We start from the raw sequence: 27,422 nt of genomic DNA, 5'->3' as shown, positions 1-27,422 counted from the left end.
TGAAGCGCTTGAAGACTTGGGCAAACAACTTCGCTCTTTAAAGAATCAATACTCTTCGGAGAAGTTGCAGGAAATTTCCATGTATTAAAATCCTGAGGCTCTATGAAATAGTTTTTATTTATGCTTTATCCACCTAAATAATACTAGTAAACACATTAGTAAGAGAAGCATTAACTAGTGCATGCTGAAAAAAGTATGTGTGCCACGCATTTTAAGTGAAACTTTTGTCTTTTGTCACTGTTTTGTCACAGAAATTGTATTTGTGATGGTGATGTTTTTACTTAAAAATCAAAACACAATTTTAGTGCCAAAACGCAAAGAAATTTGACTTAGAACGTGTGTTTTAGCTATTTGCACTTCTATATTTATTGTAACTGTGAATTCCTTGTGTGTATGTGTGTGTGTGTGTGTGTGTGTGTGCGTCAGTCCGTGTGTGTCAGTCAGTGTGTGTGTGTGTGTGTGTGTGTGCGTGTCTGTCTGTCAGTGTGTGTGTGTGTGTGTGTGTGTGTGTGTGTGTGTGTGTGTGCGTGTCTGTCTGTCAGTGTGTGTGTGTGTGTGTGTGTGTGTGTGTGTGTGTGTGTGTGTGTGTGTGTGTGTGTGTGTGTGTGTGTGTGTGTGTGTGTGTGTGTGTGTGTGTGTGTGTGTGTGAGTGTGTGTGTGTGTGTGTGTGTTTCAGTCAGTGCCTTTCCTCTCCTTCCCCCGACATCACTGATGGCCTCTTCTGCCAGCAGTGACGTCACTTCCGTTATGGAATTTTGTTACAACATAAGGGATTTTTCCTATCAAAACTCTTTGGGTGCCGGCAAAGAAGTTTCTCTTCAAAAAGGATTTCAGTGCAATCAAATGTAAATAATCTGTGTAGTAATTCACAACTCGGAGAAGAAACGTCCCCACACTTAGAATTAGGCAAAAATGTTCAGGTCGCAAATACAAATAAAAGGCAACAAGAAAATGCGCTGGTATGCCTAAAAAATAATACCATTACAAGTCCAATGAATTCCACATTGACTGCGTTTGTGTTGATCACGTTAGGCTGTTTACGGGGCTTAATGTTAACACAATTCCCAAATGACATAAAATCAGCCGATTTAAAAAATAAAGCTACAGGTTTTGTTTTGGTACTTGAGGTGCACAATTAGAATATGAAATAAGCTTTACATTTAAGGAGTGTAGTGAGCATAGTCATTTGCATGATAAGGAAACATTATGCTCAAGCATAACACCGTATAACAAAGCATTAAAACAAATATAGGAGATGTCCATTCTGAAATTCCATATTTAATCGTGAAGAATTTCAAGAATTATTTTTCAAGCAGTATCTGCGGTTTGTTGCCTGAAGTAAATGACCTCAGATGTGTTGACTGGCATGCAAAGGTCCCAACTGGTTATTGTTTCAACAACTAGTTGGTGTTCTACGTACTTCAAGGCTTTTATAATCTGTTCACAAGCAGTCTGTCTGAGTTTGTAATAACTAAGCACTTTTTTTGTGATGACCTTTACCACAAACATAATGTTTTTGGGATTAAAAAATAGGACATGAAGCATCAAAGCCAAAGCAATTTTATTATTTTATGTTGTTGGACAAATCCTGTCTTATTAGAGAATGGGGATAAGGTACCCAATACAATGTTTGCAGTCAACTTAAAAATACGGTCTCGCGTAGAACAGAACCAATAGCCATGATGTGTTTACAAGGCTCAAAGTTACTTAAGGTTATTTCATTCATTTAAACACATATGAACATTTGACTTATTTTTAGATCCTATTTAAAAGTGTTTCCTGAAAATATTTGTAAACAAGTCCAATGTGTGCTTTACTCTGATGCTGTTGTACACATTGTAACCTGATGTTTACGTTGCATTTTACTGCCATTATCTCAGTCTTTTATCACCCTTATCCTGTCACATTTCTTAACTGTCAAAGGGATTTGACACCTACTGTGTGATCCCCATTCAGTGAGCTGTGAAACCACCGGCCAAAACTAGAGATCAGCTCTATTCAGTGGGACTAACATTTTCTCTAGCACAGAAGATTTTAGCTAGCAGTTTCCCAGCACACTGAATAAGGGTCTATAGATCTGATTACGTTATCACTGGGGTAGAGCAAGTAACACTTATAAATCTGTAATGATGCTCGTCTCGGGCACGAAGCAACCCGCAGGGCTGAGGCAGGAAGGTGAAATAACCGACCTGAGCCGAGGGAGAGAGTCCTGATAGAGTAGTGCAGGCCTGCACAACTCGTAAAGTGAGAAGGGCCGAACTGCTCCAAGGGAAAAAAAATTGGACCGCACGGGTAAAATCATCATCATCACCATCATCATCATCATCTCTCCTTCAGCACCTCAGCATCATCCTCATATCTCCCCCAGCACCCCTCATCATCATCTTCATATCTCCCCCAGAACCCCTCACTATCAACCTTTGCGATACTCCCCATCCCTCTCATACCCCCATCTCTCCTCCTCACCCACACACATAATACTCCCACTCCACATCCAACACACAATACCCCCATGCACAGCACACACATCACACCCCCCCCCCCCTGCACCTCACATCCCTCTCCCCCCTTGCACCTCACATCGCTCTCCCCCCTTGCACCTCACATCGCTCTCCCCCCTTGCACCTCACATCGCTCTCCCCCCTTGCACCTCACATCACTCTCCCCCTTGCACCTCAAATCACCCCCCATGCACCTCAAATCACCCCCCTTGCACCTCCAATGACCCCCCCTTGCACCTTCAATCACCCCCCTGCACCTTACATATCACCCTCTCCCACCATGCACCTCACATCACCCACAGGGCCGCCAACAGAAATCATGGGGCCCGGGACAAATGAAAGGAGCAGGGACCCCCCACCCCCAAACCCATAGCGAACCCCCCCCCCCCAAACCCATAGCGCACCTACCACGAAAAAATATCTTTTAGCGCGCAACTTTTACTTAACTGTTTTCTTATTGTGATACAGAAAAAAACATTACAGGGTAGGTGAGTGGGTGGGTGGGAGAATGACAGTGACTGGGTGGGTGAATGACAGTTGGGTGAATGATGGTGGGTGAATGGCGGTGGGTGGGTGAATGGCGGTGGGTGGGTGGGAGACAGTGACTGGGTGACTGGGTGACTGGCTGACTGGGTGACTGGGTGACAGGGACTGGGTGACTGGGTGACAGGGACTGGGTGACAGGGACTGGGTGACAGGGACTGGGTGACAGGGACTGGGTGAAAGGGACTGGGTGACTGGGTGACAGTGACTGGGTGGGTGACAGTGATTGACAGTGACTGGGTGGGTGGGTAACAGTGACTGGGTGACAGTGACTGGGTGACAGTGACTTGACAGGGTGACTGGGTGACAGTGACTGGGTGGGTGGGTGACAGTGGGTGGGTGGATGACAGTGACTGGGTGATAGTGACTGGGTGGGTGGGTGACAGTTGACAGTGGGTGGGTGACAGTGAGTGGGTGGGTGACAGTGACTTACCTTGACCGGGTGGGTGCAGCTTGCCGCCGGACGCTTTCCCCTCCTGCCCCGATATCCCTGCGGCAGCTGCCTGGGACGGGGCGCGGGCTCGGGGGGGGGGGGGGGACACTGTGAGTCATTTACATGTCATTTCCCAGAATCCCTGGCTGCTGTGGAAGCATTGTATGCTAAGAGATAATGGGTAAAGACAAAATTGCAGACCTGTCTGGGACATGTGAATGTGCTTATAAGTGGTATTTTTATTTGCCTTATTTTTTCCTATGGGGAACTCTATTTTTCAGAGCCATGATTAATCACATTAGAGCCAATATACAGTAGAAAGGAACAGCATTTCCAGAAGATTGGACTTGCTATTTGTACTCTCAGGGACAGTATTTTTCTTTTTGGGTAATTGATTCCATATAAGTTTTTGTATATACTCAACTGTAGCTAATTAGTTTATTTGTAGTGGTCTTCGTACATGTGGCTTTATTTACATTGTTGTCAAGTGTTATTTGTATATACTTGTAAACCCTTATCCCCCCCCCCCCCCAGACTAATCTATGGTGTCTAGGGTGCGTGAGGGCAGATTACATGCGTAGTGGTGGTGCATACCTGCGAGGAAAAGGAGGGCCTGAGCTTCCCGCGTTGTTATTGGGGAGACAGGACCAGGCTTTTGGGGTGGTAGCCTCCATGTTTTCTTAGTGGTGCAGCACCTCCATCTTCTATACTCCCAGGAATATGGGATAGGACCTGTATAGAAGAACCCCCTTGGTCCCAGGGTAATGCTTCAGACTCACACACAGTCTTTGGTAAAAAGGATTGTCTCTTTATTGATCGGATCAGCGACTCCAAATGTAGTGGCGTCCAGCAGCCACAACAACAACAGCAATGTCCTGCTAATTACTCCGCTCTCCTCCCTTACAGATCTTTCCTTCTCTCCTTCCCTCCAAGTCTCTCCTCCGACAGGATGGTCTGGGTCTGGGTTATCCTCGGGGTGGGGATTGGATTCTCCCCATCACCCCAGGCAGGGGGTGAGGGTCATTGGTCCACCGGGTCTATAATATTATCAGCTCTACTCAAAGTGGCTGAGTCTCTCCGCTCCTCTCTCTGCTCCTGCACGACTGCACAGGTGAGACCGCCTGTCTCCTCCAACTCCTCGGACAGACAGCTCGACCCGCACCAACCGAGAGCCACACAGAACACAGAACTGTCACTTACAGGAGTTGGCTGCTAAATATAGAGTAAGCCCCACCCCTCATGATGTCAGCAGAACCACCTCTCTGTCTCACGCCCGCAGCAGAGTCAGAGGCCTGCATCTACCACTCAGGACAGGGATTGGAAGGGGGAAAACCCATGATTATTACTGGTGCCTGCCCTTAACAGAACTTACCACAGTAGAAGGAAGATAGGTATAGCCTGTGCTGTTTACAGGGGGCTACATACTAATGTCTTACCTTTTATGAGGAGATAACTACTTGGTCTATTTTCTTTTTAGTTTAAGGCAAAATACAGTTTGAGGGGCACTTTTTCGTTTTAAACAAAAGGTTACTATTGAATGTTTCCACTAGGCAGAACAAGGTAAGTACCTCCATCAGGGCTACATCGGTGAGTGCTGTACTTGCCTGTATGTCAGTGTCACATTCTTTGTATAGGCTGAAAATACCCAGAATTCCACAAGTGCAATAAACAGCAGAATACCATTTTGAAATCTGAAACTGTTTTTACTTTAGTGCTGGCAGAATACTTTGTGCATGCAAAACAAATGCACAAACCTAAAAAACCTAGAGCAAAATACATCAACAAATATTTGTATCCTTTTTACCCCTGATTTTACTGAGCATTCGCCTCACCTTTAACTATAAGTAGATAATAGGCGGTATCTGTTATTCAGCGCAGGACACCTAGGATTGCAAGGGAATTTTGCAGGTATGTTTGTAGCAACTACCTAACATGTCTATAGTTTATTTTTTTAAATAATATATTTTTGTTTAATAGTTGTTTTACTTTGTAGCAACATCCTAAATATGTAATACAAATTGCTTTTAATCCATTTAAATTAACTATTTGATTTAGATTTTCATTTGGCATACTGTAGCTACCAAACTACAGATGGTTAAAAAGATCAAGCATCAAATAAAATAGTCCCCAAAATCCAAAAAACAAGCATGTACACAACAAAAGGATCGATGGCATATGCTGCAAATAAAATTCTGAGTTGCTAAGAGGTGTAAATGATGTAAATGTGAAAGATGTAAAAGATGTACATTTTAAACATGTAACCAGAATAATCCCCAAAGAGGAAAGAAATACCCTTTATAACAAGAGCACTCATGATCCAAGAAAATATCAAAATGTATTGTTCCATAGATCAAATAGAAACCATTCTCTGCATACTCACAACAGGAAATCACATTGAAACTATGCACAAACAGAACCTAAAAGGAAACCAATGATGCGTCAAAATCAGTGCCAATTAAATCCTGTGTGTAGCCTCAACTGAAATGCGACTTAGTAAGGTAAAGTACCTGCATGTCACAGAGTATAACCTCTTCTGGAAGAAAAAACCACAATATGATATGGAACAATAACCATCAAAGGGGAAGTGCCCACCACAGGACAATTCCTAGGAAATTAACTTCTAGGAGCTTCAGACCGTGGAGCATGACTGGGCCTGATGTGCCTCCTTGGTGGTGAAGGTGGGGGTGACCTCCCACTTTTAAGTCTGAGGGTAATAGAGGTGGTGGCTATGTTCTAATGAGCCAGGGTGATTTCCTCAAGCCTAGAGGAAGAAGGTGGTGTAGAGGGCTGGTGACGACACCTCTTACAGACATCCCAGTAAATTGTCTACATATATTGTTACAGTGATTTCTCTGCATATATTGTTGCAATGCAGTTGTGCCAGGGCAGCCCCCGCTCCTGCCCCTTCGCAGTGCTGCATAACATGAGACGCAAGTACAGCATCACAGATTCCCATACTGTTCCATTGGGTGGTAATTCCAAGAATTCCCATAAAAGGAGGTGGTTCCTCTGGGTGGATGGCCTGCCCTACGTGAACTACTAGCACCAAAACATCTGGTCAAAATGATATTGGGCTCCTCCATCTCACATTCTCCGGAACGCTCCTTGATATGCTCACTAGCAGAGCCACTACCATCAGTGTCGTCCTCACCCTCATCACGCTCTTTAACAATGGTGAACAATGGGTGCATGTGCCCAAGGCAGATTGCAAGCAGTCACATACCTGTGCTACCCATTCCTCCCTCCTGCTGCTTGTCTTTCCGCTCTTTCCATATGAAATATAAACATAAATAAACCAAATTAAGCAAATACAAGCACACACAAAAATGCTGAAAAAGTTAAAACTAGGAATAAAAAAATAAAAAGTGTTATACCCATTTCAATTTTTTTAAACCTCTTTCTCTCTCTACCCCTAACTGCTCTCTCCTTGCTCTCCCTACCCTCCCTCACACCACTTCCCAGACAAAGGGGAGGACCTATATATAGTTACATAAAGGTCAAATAATAATTTGGGGTGGGGGGGGGGGGAAAGCTGTAAATAAGCTTGAATGGAACGGATTAGAATTCATAAACATGAATTCCGTATTAATCTAGCTGCAGGGAAGGAGAGTCAACATATTGGGCTGGGTAGAGGCAGAGTAGAGATCTCCTTATCTTAAAGATTAATATATTTTACAGTTTGCAATTCAAACCACACTTGTATTCACTGTACCCCCTCTCACAGACTCACCTGCTTCTCCTGCACTGTACACAGATGAGCTGCTGCGCCGGGTAAGTCCTGCATGGGGTTGCCGCTACGACGCCAGCTTCAGGGAGAGCTGGGACAGTTATCCCAGCTCTCCCCCTCTGGCGGACGCAGAAACCTTGATCGCGGTGGCCATTTTTAATTTTAATTTTTTTAATCGCGATCCCGGTTATAACGCGGTCTCATTCTTTGGCCCCCGAGCACCGCGTTATAACGGGGTTCAGATCGAGATAGATATAGATATATGGTTACTGGCTATGCATCTTAACCCTGGCTGTGCTCAAAACTGTGAAATGCAGCAAGCATAAGCTTATAGGGGACCATGTTATATGGTTTTGAAGCAAAGGGTGGCACTGTGTTCTCATTTGTCTGTCATTTCCCAGAATACCTTGCTGCAGTGGAAGCACTGTGTGCTGTTTGATAATGGTGAAAGGCAGGGTTGGAGACCTATCTAAGACATGCAAATGAGAATACAGTAATATTTCCATTTGAGATGATATATCTATATCTCTATATATCTATATATATTCATATACACACACACACACCTCGTGACGTAACTTTCTTCAGGCAGAAGTGGGCGGAGTGTAACCATGTGATAGGAAAGGGGCATTACTTCTGTATGGGCCCACACAGTTAACCCCTTAAGGATGGTAATCCCAAAGGGGGTTACATATTATTTTAATTTCCTAATTGTTTTTACATTTTGTACAGTACTTATTTTAAGCATTTTTGTCATGCTTCGTGGTGTTATTTTAGTATTTGTCTTTTTATTTGGTAGTCCAAATCAAAAACAATAACTTATTGGAGCCAAAAAGTAAACACCGTATGGAATGCATTTTAGCATCAGTGTTGGTTTTTACACACACTAAGCGATATCTTTTTTCATATTTAGCTTAGGTTCTGGAATACAATTATCAGTTGCAGCTTAGCACTTGGTCTATCTTGCTCAAGTAATATGTCCGGTTTTGATCAAGTCCATGTTGTGCACAAATGCTTTACTCTTCATTTGCAGTTACCTCCATCAGTGTATTTAAAGATATCTGCAGAACTGCAGATATAACCAGCAGTTACACTGTAAAGAGTACCTAAGTTATTATGTCAATCTTATTTATGACAGATTTATTATAAATCATTCTTCCTGGTAATGTACAGGTTATTAAGAATTTATATTAGTGTTAGGAGCCTTGAGACGTGGTCTGCCTTGGAGGAGCTCAAGGGCTTACAACACTTTGGCCAAAGAGTTAAACTAAAAGACCATTTTATTCAAAAGATAATATATATATATATATATATATTTTTTTTTTTATTTAGGCACTGTACTGTGTATTTGTGTCATTGGATGTAGCACTGAGCTCTGTCTGTGTTTCATGTTCTGTCTCTGGTTTTAAATATATATTGCCATGCTCAGTAGAACTCATCTTTGACACTTATATGCATATATATATAGCAACTGTAAATATTCCTGTATATTCATTTGCATGTCTTAGACAGGTCTGCAACCCTGTCTTTCACCATATATGTGTATATATATATATGTATATATGTATATGTATATGTTGTGGTTATTTTGGGGGTTCAATATGAGCCTGTAGGGGTTCTGTGTGAACTGCAGATATAACCAGCAGTTACACTGTAAAGAGTACCTAAGTTATTATGTCAATCTTAGGCTTATGTAGCTGCATTCACCTTACGCCACATGCCCCCTTCCCTGAAATAATGGAGTCAGACATTCTGTTGTTATGGGTAATAAAATGGTCACATCTTTAAGCTGTGACCATTTTATTACCCATACCAACAGATTTGTCAATTATTTAATAAATTGACTGCTGGCCAGCCCCTTCTATGGGCAAACCAAGCCCAAACTACGGTCGCACCAAGTTCGGCCTACAGGGACACTAAGCCCGGCCTACGGGTGCACCGAGCATGGACTGGGGTGGAGTTCGCTCCCCTCCCTTGTATGCTCCAACTAAGCATGATTAACAAAAACCCTTGTGGCTAGGTTCCTAGTGTGCTAGGTTCCAACCCTTCAGCTTGTCCCTGCGTGTCCACATTGTACAGTCGGGACGGCTCTGCCCAAATATCAGCAATCAGCAGCTATAGCCTTCCAATAATTTCTTGGGGTAACAAGCCCAGCCATACAGCTGTAAGCTAAATCGTTTAGTTTTCTGCATTCTTGATCTAGCTAACTTGATAATCCCACCTGCTGTGATATTGAAACCTGCAAAAATGTAGCAATTACCAGATCTCTTTACTTGAGGTACCTTTGCAGCTTAATTGTACTACCTGGTGCCTTGCTCACCTCCTATAAGGCCTTTAGCCCCGGTCATTTTTCACACCTGGCTACGTGTGGGGAAGCTATGCTTGCCAAGCCGCACGTAACCAGGCTAAATGATCGAATGGAGTAGATTAGTGATATGCGCTCCAACATTTAAATCCAATCTTGATAAATGATATAAGTACTTTAAGAAGATGCAAAGGATAGGTACTGGGGCTAGGGAGGTATGTGATCGTAATCATAGCACTTCATGTACCAATAATAGGATATCTCTGTCCCTGAAGGTTAAAGGCTGAGATTAAAGAAAATCAGACCTAAAGCCTCATTTGGGAGAGTCCTCAGGTAAATAAGGAATAACGTACTCACAATTAATATTGCCCCAGTCCTGTGAATCTTGATAGGCGTGCAACCAGGAGAATGAAGGGAAATCCAATGGAAAAACACTCCAACGCACAGCCAGAAATAGAGTGGGTCCCACACCAAAAAAACGATTAAAATATATTCTTTTATTGATCCATATTTAAAAAAACAGAGGAAAGTACCCTCCTAGGCGTTTCGTACCTGGTGGTACTTTATCAATGTACGAAACGCGTAGGAGGATACTTACCTCCGTTTTTTTAAATATGGATCAATAAAAGAATATATTTTTATCAGTTTTTTGGTGTGGGGCCCACTCTATTTCTGGCTGTGCGTTGGAGTGTTTTTCCTTTAAATGATCGAATGGACCTCAAGAGTGCAGACCTCCTTTGAAGTCCTCCTTAGGTTCTGTCCAGCTTGGTGCCAGGCTTCTGCCAGACCCAGTCCTTATGCATGCGATGGCCCCATGCTAGGGGCCCTGTCTGTTCTGTTATTTTGCCTATGTACTGTTGTGCTACTGCTATACTATGTCTGACCTTATTGGTTCTTCTGCCTCCACCTCTACCACTTCATCTCGTATCATGCAATCTCACGCACCCATTCAATATTATGTGAAGCTGTCTTTCGGCTCAGATAAATTTCAGTCCCATACAATTTAGAGAAACCTAAACATTCCTGAGCAAGGGGATGACGGCTTTACAAACTATTAAACAGAAGACATAAAGAGAAGCAACATGGTAGAGGATATAGTGGATGCTGCCAATAGTGTGGCTGTTTGAAGAGCTAAGCTCTTGTAAAAGAAGTGAGTATGATGGTTAGAATAAACTTAATCCTCCCCTCTCTGCTCTTATTGAAAAATTGTTGAAATACATTTTCCTTCTGCAAACAATAGTGGATGTTTCATCATGTCTGAACTCAGATACCCATGGAATAATGTTTAAATGCTGCTCCCACACTAGTTCCCAGTTTGGGAATGTGTATTTTTAAACCTGAATACCAGAGTTTCCCACTAAAATGATGTCCGTGGTCTATATAATGTGTGGAGAAGATATTTAATATGCCACTATACAAATGAGACAACAGTCCTCTGTAATAACCTTTTAATTACTGCCACGTCACTCACACACCCCTATCAGCAATTTGTGTAATATTTGTTTTTAAACAGGTTTTATTGTTGTCATGTGTAGTATATGCCATGTATTGTGTGCTAACAAATTATAAAATAAGGAAGTGATATCTAGACAGATCATTATTGTGGAAGCATACCATTTGAGTACTATTTTGTAAGGTACAGAATAAGGTTCTATTCCTAATAATAGGAAATATCCTTTCAGGGTTGTCAGTTAGCTTGTAGGTCATCTGAGGTTAACCATATTGCTTAAATCAGATTTCGTATTACCCATTCTGATAATTTAATCACAAATATCCTGGTTATTTCAGTTATAATAAAATCAATGAACATCTTTCAACGTTCCTAAACAGTTGAAGAACTCAGGGAACACCCTACAGCTGAACAACATCACACACACCCATCACTGGCATTCAAGATTTCCCATGATGAAGAAAGTAACAGAATATCATGTCAGTCCTGTCCTTTCTCAGTTACTTCTAAGTTATTACCATCCCTCATCTTTTGTGCTAATGTGATGGATTGTGTCTAAGAAGAACTTCTGGGAGCACCAAGTGATTTCCTGTAATCAGTTCCATTTCCTTAGCTAGAATCTTTTATGGGACGTGTTGTATTCTATGTAACGTGCTGTATGTGACATACCAGTGAATTTAGAACTATTTTTCAGTCAATTCTTAATTGTACAATGTGCAGGTTTCAATGCAAAAAAAAAATATTCTAAAGGCATCAGTATGGGGCTAAGAAAGTATCAACCAGCTTTTAAGAACAATCTATTCAACATCCAGTACAAAAATGGCAAAACGTATTGTACAATTTATGCATCATTCACCACCTTTTCATGTCATCTGCAGGATTATGATAACTGTTTCATAAAGAAGTAGATTTAGGCCCATTTTTACAAAGAAGTCTTCTGCGATAGGAAACCTTCCTGTACTGGCAGACACCTTGCAGCACATTGAATTGAATGGATTGATTTCTAACGCCAGAAAGTGCCTTATGGCATAAGATTGCTTAGTATGTATAGACCTCAATATTTATTGGCAACTCTTGAATACAGATCCACCTCTGCCCTAATGATAGTTTGGATTTTGTTTACAATAGAATTCAAAAAGGGCTTAATTTTGGGTCAGTATCCAAAGAGAGGAATCGCATGCTCTTCACTCATGCTAACATGTTAGGACTCAAAACTCCTGAATCAATTGGAGAAGATGTATCATGTCCCTTAAATAGGATTTTAGCACACAACCCGTTTAATATACATATTTGCTTCCCCAATTCATGGTTTGTGTTAAAATCATATTTAAGGGACTCAATACATCTTCTCCAATTGATTTAGGAGTTTGAGTGGAGAGATAACTACAGTTGGGAGTCGTGATGTTCAAGCTTTGTTCACTTGTATTGAACACAAGAAAGGTATCAGGGGCCTTAGAATACTTTTTAAAATCACATGACACCCTCACACATGGTTTACAGAAGTTTCTTCTATAGGGTATCCAATTTATATTGGAACACAATTATTTCATTTTCAAATGTGAATTTTATTTGCAACACAATGCGGTACTGCAACAGAAATGAGATTTGCCCCATAGAATTAAATGTATTTATGGGTTTCTGGGAGAGCCATCAGATTTGGACTCATGATAAGTACTTGAAATATCTAATCATCTATAAACGGTTTATAGATTATATTTTTTTCATTTGGGAAGGGGACATGGAGAATTTTGGGGAATTTATGGAATCGTTGAATAATAATAATTTGGGCTTTAAGTTCACTTGCAATATATATACTGAAAAACGATTTCTAGATCTGGAATTGTTTAATGTTGATGGTAAAATACAGACAAGGAATTTTAGAAAACAAGTGGACTATAATGGGTATCCAAACACACTGGTGGGCACCATCCCAAATTAGTCTGGCATATACCATATTTATGTATTTATCAAATGCTTTACCAGGAAGTAATACATTGAGAGTTACCTCTCGTTTTCAAGTATGTCCTGGGCACAGAGTTATGATGACAAATACATGGTTACATTAAGTGAGCAGGGTTATACATTATATATATATATAAATACATTGATTGCACAGTAAGAGATAATATATATGTTATAGGCATACAGTTGTGTGAAAAAGGAAGTACAGGCATACCCCGCATTAACGTACGAAATGGGACCGGAGCATGTATGTAAAGCGAAAATGTACTTAAAGTGAAGTACTACCTTTTTTCCCACTTATCGATGCATGTACTGTACTGTAATCGTCATATACGTGCATAACTGATGTAAATAACGCATTTGTAACAGGCTGTATAGTTTCCCCGCTTGCGCACAGCTTTGGTACAGGTAGGGAGACGGCACTGTTGTTCATGAAGTGCTGACAGGCGCATGCGTGAGCGGCTGTTTGCCTATTGGGCGATATGTCCTTACTCGAGAGTGTACTTTAAGTGAGTGTCCTTAAACCGGGGTATGCCTGTACACCCTCTTTGAATTCTATGGTTTTACATATCAGGACATAATAACAATCATCTGTTCCTTAGCAGGTCTAAAAATTAGGTAAATACACCTCAGGTGAACAACAACACATGACATATTACACCATGTCATGATTTATTTAACAAAAATAAAGCTAAAATGGAGAAGCCATGTGTGAAAAACTAAGTACACCCTTCTGCATCCATAGGAATTAAGATGCTAAGTAGCAGACAGGTGCTGCTAATCAAATGCCCTTGTTTAATTGATCATCAGCAAGTGTGACCACCTCTATAAAAGCCGACGTTTTAGCAGTTTGCTGGTCTGGAGCATTCAGGTGTGTGTTAACACAATGCCAAGGAGGAAAGACATCAGCAATGATCTTAGAGAAGCAATTGTTGCTGCCCATCAATCTGGGAATGGTTATAAGGCAATTTCCAAACAATTTAAAGTCCAACATTCTACAGTGAGAAAGATTATTCAAAAGTGGAAAACATTCAAGACAGTGGCCAATCTTCCCAGGAGTGGACGTCCCAGCAAATTCACCCCAAGGTCAGACCGTGCAATGCTCAGAGAAATTGCAAAAAAAACAAGAGTTACATCTCAGACTCTACAGGCCTCAGTTAGCATGTTAAATGTTAAAGTTCATGACAATTAGGAAAAGACTGAACAAGTATGGTTTGTTTGGAAGGGTTTATAAAGAACACATGTATGTGACCACAGAGGGTCACTAAGGTCCCTATAAATGGCAGATACAGAAAAAGATACAGATAATGGGCTATTGGGCTAGAAGTGACAGTAAAGTACCTGCTACCACAAAACCCTAATGGAATAGACCACAAAAAGGTTCCACTGGACCATTACACACAAAACTGAAAACAAAAAACTTTTATTAACTGTAAAACACGTCGAAAATGTGACATAAATAAATATACAGTGCAGTTTAAAAGTCCCCTGTGATGAGACGAAAAGGTAGTAATGAGGAATGTTGGTAATGTGATATAGTACAACCACACTTATGGATTCATATCCACACTACCGCACGTTAAACAAGAGAACACCCCGACCGAATGGTATATGTATACCCTGCTGCAAGTAGTGCCAATAGTAAGGCTATCACACGTATGGTCTAAATACCTAGTGGGAGTAACCCCACTAGACACAGTAACCTGATTATTGCATAAATGCATAAATAGTCACAGTTAGACAAATGAGACTGTACAATAAAAGTATCTCAATTATGAAACCACAATCCTGTCAAATCACATGAGGCAACTGCCGATAATACTGTATGGTGAACAGGGTACAATCAAAGGCAGCCAGGCTGTATACAAAGGCTAATGCTAAGCAGGCAAATATCCAAACATCTGAGCAGCAAATAATGTAAACAGTGCTAAGTAATGGCTAATAAGTAACAGACAAACTATATTAAGCACATATGGGTCAGAGTGTAGGTGTATAATGTAGCATACGACCTGACTGCATATAGAAGCGGTATACTGGTATCACAAGTTCCTGTTAGCTGATCCTCCATCTCAACACATTGTGACCATCAGTGGAGTGACGTCACTACACCCCGACGACCATTTTGCGCTTCAAGCGTGCTTCTTCACAGGGGGAGGAGTTTGGATGGGTTGTTTGGAAGGGTTGCCAGGAGAAAGCCTCTTCTCTCTAAAAAGAACATGGCAGCACGGCTTAGGTTTGCAACGTTGCATCTGAACAAACCACAAGATTCTGGAACAATGTCCTTTGGACAGACAAGACCAAAGTGGAGATGTTTGGCCATAATGCACAGCTCCTCGTTTGATGAAAACCAAACACAGCATATCAGCACAAACACCTCATACCAACTGTCAAGCATGGTGGTGGAGGGGTGATGATTTGGGCTTGTTTTGCAGCCAGAGGACCTGGGAAACTTGCAGTTATTGAGTTGACCATGAACTCCTCTGTATACCAAAGTATTCTAGAGTCAAATGTGAGGCCATCTGTCCAACAGCTAAAGCTTGGCCGAAATTGGGTCATGCAACAGGACAATGATCCCAAGCACACCAGCAAATCTACAACAGAATGGCTGAAAAAGAAAAGAATCAAGGTGTTGCAATGGTCCAGTCAGAGTCCAGACCTCAACCCGATTGAAATGCTGTGGCGGGACCTTAAGAGAGCTGTGCATAAACAAATGCCCACAAACCTCAATGAACTGAAGCAACATTGTAAAGAAGAGTGGGCCAAAATTCCTCCACAACGATGTGAGAGACTGATAGTCATACAGAAAACGATTACTTCAAGTTATTGCTGCTAAAGGTGGTTCTGCAAGCTATTGAATCATAAGGTGTACTTGGTTTTTCACACATGGCTTCTCCATTTTGGCTTTATTTTTGTGAAATAAATCATGACACGGTGTAATATGTCATGTGCTCTTGTTCATCTGAGGTTGTATTTACCTAATTTTAAGACCTGCTAAGGAACAGATGAGTGTTATTATGTCCCTGATATGTGAAACCATAGAATTCAAAGAGGATGTACTTTCTTTTTCACACAACTGTATGTAACAGTTACCGACCAGATTAAAATGAGATAGCTTTAGTTTTGAAAAAACTTAGACTGGTGGCAGCTGAGACAGTCTCCGGTAGATTGTTCCAGTTGTGAGGTACACGGTAAGAGAAGGAGAAGTGGCCAGATACTTTGTTGAGCCTTGGGACCATGAACAGTCTTTTGGAGTCAGATCTCAGATGATAAGTGCTGCATGTAGTAGGAGTGACAGTGACAGTTCCAACAATTGCGACAAAATTATGATTTAGAGATACAGCTCAACCCCCTTATAACGCTGTGCTTGGAGTCCAAAGAATCACATTGCGCTATATGTGGAATGCGTTAGAAATAATGTACAATTGTAGGCATTGTACAATAAAGTATTTAAGATACCAATAATCGTGTTGTAAAGTATTCATAAATACAAAAATAGGGAGCCACGCTTGCATCGCGTTATAAGCGGATTCGCGTTGTAACAGATCGCGTTATAACGGGGTTGAGCTGTACAATCTGAATTACTCAAAGAAAGGTTTTTAGAACCAAATTGTGATCTAGATTTGGTTCAGGATTCATTCAATAAAGCAGCACAGGAAATAGGAAAGAGATCCTTCAGACCAACGATACAGCATCCAAATACAGTAATAAGGTAATACATTCTAGTACTTCTTTTATTGCTAAGTATGATGAAGCGGAAAATAACATTTCAAATTCAAAATTGTATTAATTGAAATACTACACATGTGGTGTACAGTACCTGTATTAGAATGTGAATGTATCAAACAATACATAGAAATGACGAAAATATGTCTCAAAGTTAGGTTAGCTGAACATAAGAGAAACATTATTAAAAAAGTTTCATGCAGCATGGGGGGGGGGTTGAGACATTTCATGGACGTACACCAGAATAATAGGAAAGGTCTTCGGTAAAAGGACATTGAGGTAGTCATTTTAGATACATGTGAAGGTCAATAGAGTGAGACACTTACGCAATTGAGAAACATGTTGGAAATATAAATTGAAGACCCTCGCTCCAAATGGTTTAAACTTGGATATCGATCTTGCTGCATTCTTAACAATATTTTCAGTAGTTTTATATATATTTCCAATATTGTTCAGTTTTTAACATTTGTCATCAATAATTATATTTTAGTATTAAGTACAATTTATAGTATTTAAGTTTTTTTTTTTATCCACCACAACATCCCTTATATTGATTTTTAATTAAACCATAGAGCAATATATATTTTATAAACACTGAATCTATGGTACTGTCTATTGGAGTAAGTAAAGTAAGTAAAATAGGTAAAGGTACTTCATACAAAAGAGTTGCAGAAGGGGGCATTGATATTCAGCATATTTTTCATATTTTTATTGAGTAGGAAAAAAGAACATTGTAGGAAATAACTGGATATGGTAGGGTGTAGCTGCATTTTGTATGACAGAGAAAGCTCCAGAGAATGAGATAAGTGAAGCAATAGGCTGTATTGTTAGAATGTTGAATCTAAAGGGTGTGGAAGGGTCCAGTATGGAAAAAAGCAGCGAGAAGATTTAACAAGGGACATGAGACATTGGATGGAAGATAAGAAGTAGCCAGGAGATCTGGAAACAACTTTGGAGAGTATGGGTAATAATGTCATCATTTCGATGCTTATTTGGCAGAAAACATGGAATTACAAAAAAAGTCAATAGAAGTCTATCGGGGTGAGAAATGTTATCAGGAGTGGGAAAGAAGGGAAGAAGGGTGGAAAGTGAAAACTTAAAATAGATTGGAAAAAAAATGATTGCTGCAGCAAAAAAAAACAATTAAAAGCAAATGAAATTTAAAAGGAAAAAAAGCAACAACAAAAAAGGAAGCAAGAACTGGGAAGGCATTGCGTGAACTGAACACTAATGAAGAGAGGACACATGGGATCAAGACATAAGGGTGATATGAGTTCTGCAGCCACCTCTACGTCTCAACATGAGGTTCTTACTCTTCCCTCTTCTTTTCTTTCTTTTTTTAAGCTGGCAGATTGGTCTGTTGTCTTGCAATATTTTTCAATGGGTTTTCCACGTCTACAATTTTTCGCCAAAGGTCTATACTATCAACACGTAGCAGAAAACAGGTTGCTTGCATATTCCAATGTGTCCTAAGAACTCCCAAGATATACCTAATCTCATTACAAGGGCTATTTTGGGGAGATGTATTACAAAGTGCTGCACCCACCCACCCCCCAACCACTAACACGCAGAAAGAAGCTTTAACTGGGACAGGTTTACATGAGCCAGCAATATATTAGAGATAAAGAAAGGGTCTGCCATTAAAAAATGTAACCTACAATACTTTGTTTAAAGGAAACATAGTTTAAGTGTTTGTTAAAACAAGCTGTTTGTTTTTTTCCTGACCTCCAGTATTTGCGATTCTGCGCAGACCATTGCAAAATAGGACGGTCCTTGGACATTTGGAAGTGTTTTCAAATTGTTTCAGCAGCCGTGACGAGCCAGAAAGACAAAGTTGTAAGGTTATAGGAGAATTGTACAAAAAGAGGGCGTAAAAAGAAGAATATATGTGATCAAGCTGAACTTGTGACCTTTACCAAGTTATTTATCAAACTTCCAATATGCAAAAGTAAAGCAATAGTTGTGCAAATGATCTGAAATCAGTTAATCAAAGAAAAAAAATGTGATTTCAAAGGATTTTGTTTCCTTTGATAAATTTGGTGCTATATCCTAGCATTAGTCTTGTCCCAGATGTATACCTAGGAGACTTTGATAAATAGACCTCGTAATCCCATGTCACAGGGGCGTGGGGGGGGGGCTAACATGCTTTACAGATCAATGTGTTGTGGTGCCCACACAGCATGAAGGAGATCATTTATATGTTGGTTTTTAATATGGACCAGTGAACAGCTGGGATGAGAACCTCACAAAATCAACATTTTAATGAACACTCAGGCTACTTAAAGTGTTATTTTCATAAAAGTATCTTTGAAGATGTTTGTCTATTATTTCCTTCCATCATATGCTAATGTATTCTGGCCATCACGTCATCAAATAACGGTCCAACCTACACAATTTCCATGCTAAGCCAACACCTTTAACCACATAGCCCAGGGCTCCACCGTATTCCTTAAAAAGAATGCAAAAAAACAAGAGAAGAGCACCACACGCAGCACTTATCCCCTTACATCTGACTCCAAAAGACTGTTCATGATCCCACGGTTCTAGAAAGTATCCGGCAGCTCCTCCTTCTGTTACCGTGCACCCCACATCTGGAACAATCTACCCGAGACTCTCACAGCCACCTCCAGTCTAAATTCTTTCAAGACTTCAGCTCTCACATTTTAATCTGGTCTGTAACTGTTACATACGCTGATAACATATTATCTGTAAATATAACTTGTAACCTCTGTTCATTTAATGTAACTGTAACGGTGCCCCTCCCCCTCCCCCCAATCGCAGATAGGGGCCATTACAGTGTGTGTGGTGCATACCTGCTGGTAACAAGAGGGCTGAGTCATCAGCGATGACTTTGGGACACAAGAACAGGCTTTGGGGGCCATACTCCAGATATTACTTAGCAGTGCAGTGGCTCCAGGGATGTATGAAGATGATCTCCCACGGTAGAACTTGTACTCTCCCCCAGTTAGATCCCACCCCAGGCTGGAGGTATATTGCAAACAGGAACGTTTTATTACTACAGTCTTTGCAGTAATACACAGCTGCTCAGCAGTCTTCTGCCGGTTACAGTCTCTTTACTCGCAGATATCACTGGAGAAGTCCCTGGACCGCCACTACAGGCCAAGGGCACCTGCAGCCGTCCAGACTCTTCCCCACCTCCCTAGCGGAATCAGAGGTATATTCACACTCACTCCTCCCCACAGGGAAGAGCACATGGGTAGGCCCCAATCTCAGGCTCCCAGACATGTGACCTTCCTTCCTCAGGAGGAAGGAGCAACCTCCAAATTTAGGGCGGACCTACCCTTCAGAACAGCCAGAAGGCGGGCATCCCATTTTCCCAGCTAAAACAGGATGTGCCACCCCCTGCTGTCACTCAAGTGCAGTCCCAAAGGTGAAAGGGAAAACCCCATACCAACTACTGGCAAGCCTGTGAATACCAGGGTTTTCTGTCAGCCCATTGGGTAGAATAGTAGCCAGGGGGTACCCCGCTACATAACCAATTATTGTCATCAGAATTCTGTTCCCAGAACATACTTGAAAATAAGAAGTAACTCGCAATGTATTATTTCTTGGTAATCCAAAAGAATAAAGAGTAGTGGCATTCCAGTGGTTATTCAAAAGAAATATTCAAATTATTGTACAGACATGGACAGTTCGGTCTGCTTGCGAATCTTGATAAAGGACCGAAACGTCGATCTCTGTACAGTAAACGTATTGTTTCTTTTTGAATAACCACTTGCGTGCCACAACTCCTTTTATTCCTTAAAGATTGAAAGATAAAGAAACCTTTATGTACATCTTAACACAGAGAAATCTGTGAGTATAACTTGAAATCTGGGGATTGGAAATTCATCTTAAAAGAAAAGACTTAAGACATATTGCACCATTTGTATATGTTTTTTATTCACATAACCTTGCGCTCCATGATCTTCTTGGACATCAATGCAAATCGTGGATTGAGAAAGCAATCCCTATCAAGGGTCGAGCAGCATCGGATTAAGTCTGTATTTTATTCAACTATAAGCACGAAAATCACTATTTAAGTTGATTTTAATTTTTTAGCACATCACAGCACTATTTTCTTGGGTTATTCACGCATACCCTTACATTGTTTATTTTGTGCATTTACGTAGATTTAAGCGCTATTAGATAACATAGTTTTTTCTCCCATCTTTATCATGCCTCACATTCTTCCTTCAGCAGCATATATTTTTGCATTGTTTTGAGGTGAACATTATATAAAGATACATGACATTACTATTTAGTGCATCTTTAATTAGAACACTTTCTAGCCGAGTAAGATCTCTTCGCTCAAACCAATGTATTTTGGTGGAGTTTATTTGGCCAGTAGAGGGTGTAGCACAACAAAAAATCCCTATTGCTTTTTCATTTCAATACCAGATGCAGTTATTTCTGTTACAGAATGATGATGATAAGCAGCAGAGAGTTACTGCATTCAAATGTATTTCCGTGTTTACTCAGCATATTTACTTTTTTTCGTAAGTATGTATCACAATGGCATAAGGCGTACATTTGTGTAAGAAGTTTAGACTTTGTGACAACAGGTTACATTATTAGCAGTCCATTTCTAATTACTCTAAAACTGTAGAGATATTTTTTCAAACATGTTATTTATTTATTTATTTATTTATTTATTTATAAAAATGTTTTACCAGGAAGTAATACATTGAGAGTTACCTCTCATTTTCAAGTATGTCCTGGGCACAGAGTTAAGACAAATAATACATGTTTACAAATACAGTTACATAATGAGCAGGGTATACATTATATACATGTTGACGTTGAAAGACCAATTGTACTAATTAGTCTATTGGATAACACACAACATGCCATATTATTTCATTTGTTACATACACCGGAGTATTTTAACATGTCTTTTAATTGAAATAACATAAAAATTGGCGCGCAGCCTGTCAAGTTAAACTTAAGGATCATAGTCATTGAACCACTGAGCCATTGAATGAGTAATTATGAGTAACGAGTTGTAAGCCAATCTCACTCACAAGCATTAATGGTCTTGTAGACTTCCATAGACTCATCCATATTGCAATAAGAAGTATTCAGCCAAAGTAGTGACATTTGTTTTATCATAAAACCCTAATTCACTCACTTAGATTTCTAAGCTCTCCAGTATCCACACACGGAACCACAACCTTTTTTTAAATGCACTGTGCCCAATACAAAAATATGACAATTCTATTTAAAAGGACTTTACATCTGTACATTCTTCAAAACCATCACCGAAAGCATACATGAGCCCAATCTGAGTAACAAAAAAATGTCCTAAGCAAAAAATGCAGTAGATGTATTTACTTATGCATTCCTGAGACTGCCTTGTCCCTGTTGGTTTCTGGTATGCTTTGAGTTGCTCATGTGGTGAGGAAGCAGACGATATCCTAAATAAGGAAGCTTACAGGATATGTAAGGTGAGCTATTCAGTTCTTCATTCAATGTTCTGCTCAAACGGAAATCTAGATTTTTAAACATCTATTTGACATTAAATCAACCTACATTTAAAATGTGTTTAATATTAATTCCTGGCTTTTAAAAAGTTTCTAAGGAAATGTATCTTTTGCTTTCTTCTCTTGCTTTTAAGATGTGGTCCATAGACATTTTAAATTATTATTTTTGTTATTATCATTTATTTATAACGCGCTTACATATTCTGCAGCGAAGTACAATAGGAGAACAGAATTATATACATTACATAAACAGAATGACAAACCATTGAATTTCAATTAGATTAAAAACTCCCCCCTCCTTTTTTTTCTTTTTTTCTAAAGCATAAGAAATGGGTGAACTTTTGGAGCTGAACAGTGTTATTTTCTATTATGTAAGCCCCTACCCCCTAACCCCCTCTGTCCCCTGTCCCCCCCCAGGGACTATTGATACACATAGGTGTTGCTTACTGGTGCTTCATGTTAGGGAATTAAATGGCCATCCAATAGGAAGCCTGCAAAGATTTTGAATCCATTTTGTTTCTTGTAGAGGAACACTGGATTGCCAGGTGGCTTCTCCAAAAGTACTGGACACAATGATGAAAGGTGTGACACGCTCAAGACACACACACATACACACCTCTCACTGCCCCATGCTGTTTCCTCCTCTCCTTGGCTCCATCCCCGGGCTCCTTACAGCTCCTCTTGATTGGCTGCATTACCCAGCAGCAGCCAATCAGGATAGAGGAAGCTGCCCAGCCCCCTAGCAATAGTCCTGCTCTCTCCCTGCTCACGGAAATCCCATGGCCACCCAAGCCGGTCAGCTCACCATATTAGGAGAGGTAATACCGGACACATACATGTCCAGTATTACCTCTTATTTTTTCCTGGGTAGAGTGTCCAAACACAGGACAGTCCGGTTCAATACAGGACACCTGGCAACCCTAGTTACACTTAACACTAGTAATTACACTGGAAGTATCTCATGAACCAGGAGGGTTTGTGGTCCTGGAGCTGAATATAGTCCACTTTAGCTGTAGAGAACCCCTCATTTTGCAAATTGTACAAATAAATCTATGTTTAAAAAAAAAAAAAAAAAAACACACACACACAACCAGGCTGGATTGCTCTTTGCAAAATGCTGTCACAATTAATTACTTCCCAGAAGAACTTGCAAACTACATTTTGATGTCTGATGTTACCTTAATAAGGTCACTTGAAACAATGATACAATTGGAGCATTTGAACAGCCTCTTCAAATTCCTAGCATGTATCATTGTTATATATGCTCAGAATGCTCTTAAATAGTTTTGCAGCATTAGTACAACCTGAAGCTAGAATCCTTATGTTAACTTCATACCATTGAAAGGCGTTGCAGGACTTTGGCAGACAAAGTGGAAATGGTAAACATGCCTGCCTGAGAAATTGTGCAGTGCACTGCAAGTCTGTACTCCACCGCTCAAGGATGACAGAGAAAAGAGGGCAGGATTTACTGTAATTATATGTTTGGAGTGGGTGGCTGAATGATGAGGTAATGTGCTTTACTTTGTTCCCAGGAGCTGAACTTTATTTCAGGCTCAGAAGGCATGTAAACCAGACACAGCTTTTGTTTGCATTCTTACCAGAGTCAAGGAAATAATGTACACTGGTTGTTGGGCCATCTGCTATTGTTGCATAGAATTTGTTTCAACCGCACATTTTGTACAAACATTAATGACGTTATAAAAAAAAAGTTTTTTTTTTAAGTCTTGTTTAAAATGTAATGAATGTCAATTTTCCCAAAGTAGCAACATCTCCAAAACTGTAAATAAGAAAATATTAAAGATTTGTAAAAATACCTTTTTTTTAAAAAATTCTTCACAGAGCATCTTTAATCAATAGGGAGCAAACCCATTACCTGCTATGAGAGAACCTGATAGCCATTTACACGCTTTCTCAAAAAACTAAAGAGAATAAGATTAATACTTCACAAAAAGTAAGGATTAATGTTGGAAACGTAAATAAAGTCACTTAATATGTTACAGTACACATCAACTTTCACTGATTGTCATGGAGTCTCAGCGATGTGGGAACAGTCTCACTGATTGTCATTGAGTCTCAGCGATGTGGGAACAGTCTCACTGATTGTCATTGAGTCTCAGCGATGTGGGAACAGTCTCACTGATTGTCATTGAGTCTCAGCGATGTGGGAACAGTCTCACTGATTGTCATTGAGTCTCAGCGATGTGGGATCAGTCCCACTGATTGTCATTGAGTCTCAGCGATGTGGGATCAGTATTTCGGATTTGCATTGAGTCTCAGCGATGTTGGATCAGTATCTCGGATTTGCATTGAGTCTCAGCGATGTGGGATCAGTCCCACTGATTGTCATGGAGTCTCAGCGATGTTGGATCAGTATCTCGGATTTGCATTGAGTCTCAGTGACGTGGGATTAGTCCCACTGATTGTCATGGAGTCTCAGCGATGTGGGAACAGTCCCACTGATTGTCATGGTGTCTCAGCGAGGTGGGATCAGTCCCACTGATTGTCATGGAGTCTCAGCGATGTGGGAACAGTCCCACTGATTGTCATGGAGTCTCAGCGATGTGGGAACAGTCTCACTGATTGTCATTGAGTCTCAGCGATGTGGGATCAGTCCCACTGATTGTCATTGAGTCTCAGCGATGTGGGATCAGTATTTCGGATTTGCATTGAGTCTCAGCGATGTTGGATCAGTATCTCGGATTTGCATTGAGTCTCAGCGATGTGGGATCAGTCCCACTGATTGTCATGGAGTCTCAGCGATGTTGGTTCAGTATCTCGGATTTGCATTGAGTCTCAGTGACGTGGGATCAGTCCCACTGATTGTCATGGAGTCTCAGCGATGTGGGAACAGTCCCACTGGTTGTCATGGAGTCTTAGCGATGTGGGAACAGTCCCACTGATTGTCATGGAGTCTCAGCGATGTGGGAACAGTCCCACTGATTGTCATGGAGTCTCAGCGACGTGGGAACAGTCCCACTGATTGTCATGGAGTCTCAGCGATGTGGGAACAGTCCCACTGATTGTCATGGAGTCTCAGCGATGTGGGAACAGTCCCACTGATTGTCATGGAGTCTCAGCGATGTGGGATCAGTCCCACTGATTGTCATTGAGTCTCAGCGACGTGGGATCAGTCTCACTGATTAAACAAGAGCAGTCTCGTTGACTTCAATGGAGTCGAACAGATAGAAGTCGTTAAAATGTAGATGTTTCTTGATCTAGAAGTCCTGTATGTCACTGATTTGGGTTCTTGGAGGTTAGAATCACTGTGTATGTGCAGGAATGAACATGGCAAAGCATTACTACTTTCCTCTCCACTGAACACCCCTGTCGGGTCTCATTCACTAGTACTGAGCCTCAAATATCCCTCATTCCTAAGACTAGATAGACATTAACAGAGTTTTACTCCAGCAAGCCAGAAAATTTAATTAATTGGTATAGAACCACTCACTATTAATTGGTATAGAATCTCTGGCTCATTTATTTTAGTTTTTGCTTTTGAATAGCTATGATGACTAAGGAAGTTGACATGCATATATACAGGGCTCATACATTATTAATCAATAACTGTTCATAAATAATTGAAAATGCAACCCAGACAAATCAAGTTCAGTCAATAAAAGAAAGAGCTAGTGTGGTACTCATTTAAAAAAAAATAAGCTTAAGGGAGCCCAGTATAGCTTTACAAAGTACACGCACAACCAAATATTGAAAAAAAATGGCCTCCATGTACTTGTAACATAGTTATCAATGTAAGTTCCATTGCAGCTAAATGGAAGTGTTCTAGCTATCATTTGATAAACCAAATATAATGGGTAATGTTTTCTTAAAAATGCAATAAAAAACTGCACATTTTTCTAAAGGAGTACTTCTTGAGGACTGAGGTTGAACTGTTTCATAAAGTAAGCAAAATAATATTAAATTAATTTTACAAGCAAAATGACTCCTCAAATATTTTATAATCTGATTTTTAGGCGCAGAGAAATAGGCCCAACTTCACTAAACAGTGCTAAGCCGTAAGGGACCTAATATAGACTATTAAACTTAAATGGCCATAAGGTTCCTATGGCTTCACAGCATTCAGTAAACATGGCTCGTAGTGACGTATGGAGCAGATTGCAAAATGGATACAGACACTGACAAGGGCATCATTACCTGTGGACAGCACTTTTACAGAAGTTGACTACAGGGATTTTTTTTAAAACAATTTCATGTTGTAAGGACATGCTGGAATGGAAATAATATTTCCAGAGCCGATTATTATTATTATTATTATTATTATTATTATAATAATAATTGCCTATATAAAATACAGAGAACAATATGAAGCAAATGGTGTGACCTACTTGATACATTTGATCCCTAACATGTTTAACCTGTTCAGCGCTGAAGGCACTAGCAATGTATATCTGCAGTGAACAATCTCACTGGTGCTCTGGTTTAAAAAAAAATGTTCATGTTTTGGTTGTGGTTCTTGCTTTGGTTTTAGCAAAACTCAATTTGTTTTGGTTTTGTATTTTTTTTTTTTAATAGATAGAAAAAATTAACTGTGTACCGAATTTAGGTTAAAAAAAACTGGAACCTGTTATTTTTTGCAAAAATGTACAGTTTATTTTTCTAAAAGTTTGACAATTTTGTTAAACAGAAAACACAAAAAAAAAAGTTTAAAAAAAAATAAATGAAAAAACAAATTAATTCAATTAATTGAGGCAAAGCTTTTCTTGGTGTAAATTAATTTCAGTCTAACTTGATACGAATCAAGTGATGAATCTGCTAATTGCTGAACTCAAATTTCAAATGGGATGTCAAAGCCAGACATTTGGGATTTACAAACCTATAAAATTCACTATTCTTAATTATTGCGTAATATTTTCGAAGCTCCTCTAGTCATTGACATTACCTATAGGTACACATTTCCATGGCTACCTTCATCTGTTTCTCAGGGAAATGCAAGATCAGTACTGCACAGTACATCTAAACAAAATCTTATCGGGAAACTTGAAAGCTTCAGCCAAAATCTGTACTGAGTTAGGAGTTGCATGGATAGAAGGTCAAATGAAAAACTGCTCTCAGCTTTCCTGTTTTGAAGGCATTACGCAGATTACACAAGTTCCTACGTGAGCAAGGTTTAAATAAATTGAAATGCACTTCACTCAGGTCCTATTTAACTGTGAAACCAAAACTTCATTTAATACTTCTCTTTTAAAGTATTCCTCATACTTAATCCTAGCCTACACTCTTTAACTTTAAAAACAATAGGGATCATTACTGTCTTGAAACAGTGGACAATGGGGGGTT

At 40.1% G+C, this 27,422-nt stretch overlaps 1 protein-coding gene across 5 annotated transcripts in view; it reads left to right on the top strand.

Moving 5' to 3' along the window:
* DLGAP1 (DLG associated protein 1) overlaps positions 1-27,422 on the top strand; it is a 781,984-nt gene that overhangs the window by 632,585 nt on the left and 121,977 nt on the right. The window lies entirely within an intron of this gene.

The sequence above is a fragment of the Ascaphus truei genome, chromosome 2, assembly GCF_040206685.1.
Source record: "Ascaphus truei isolate aAscTru1 chromosome 2, aAscTru1.hap1, whole genome shotgun sequence".
Taxonomy (NCBI): Eukaryota; Metazoa; Chordata; class Amphibia; order Anura; family Ascaphidae; genus Ascaphus; species Ascaphus truei.
This window is presented reverse-complemented; position numbering and strand designations above follow the sequence as displayed.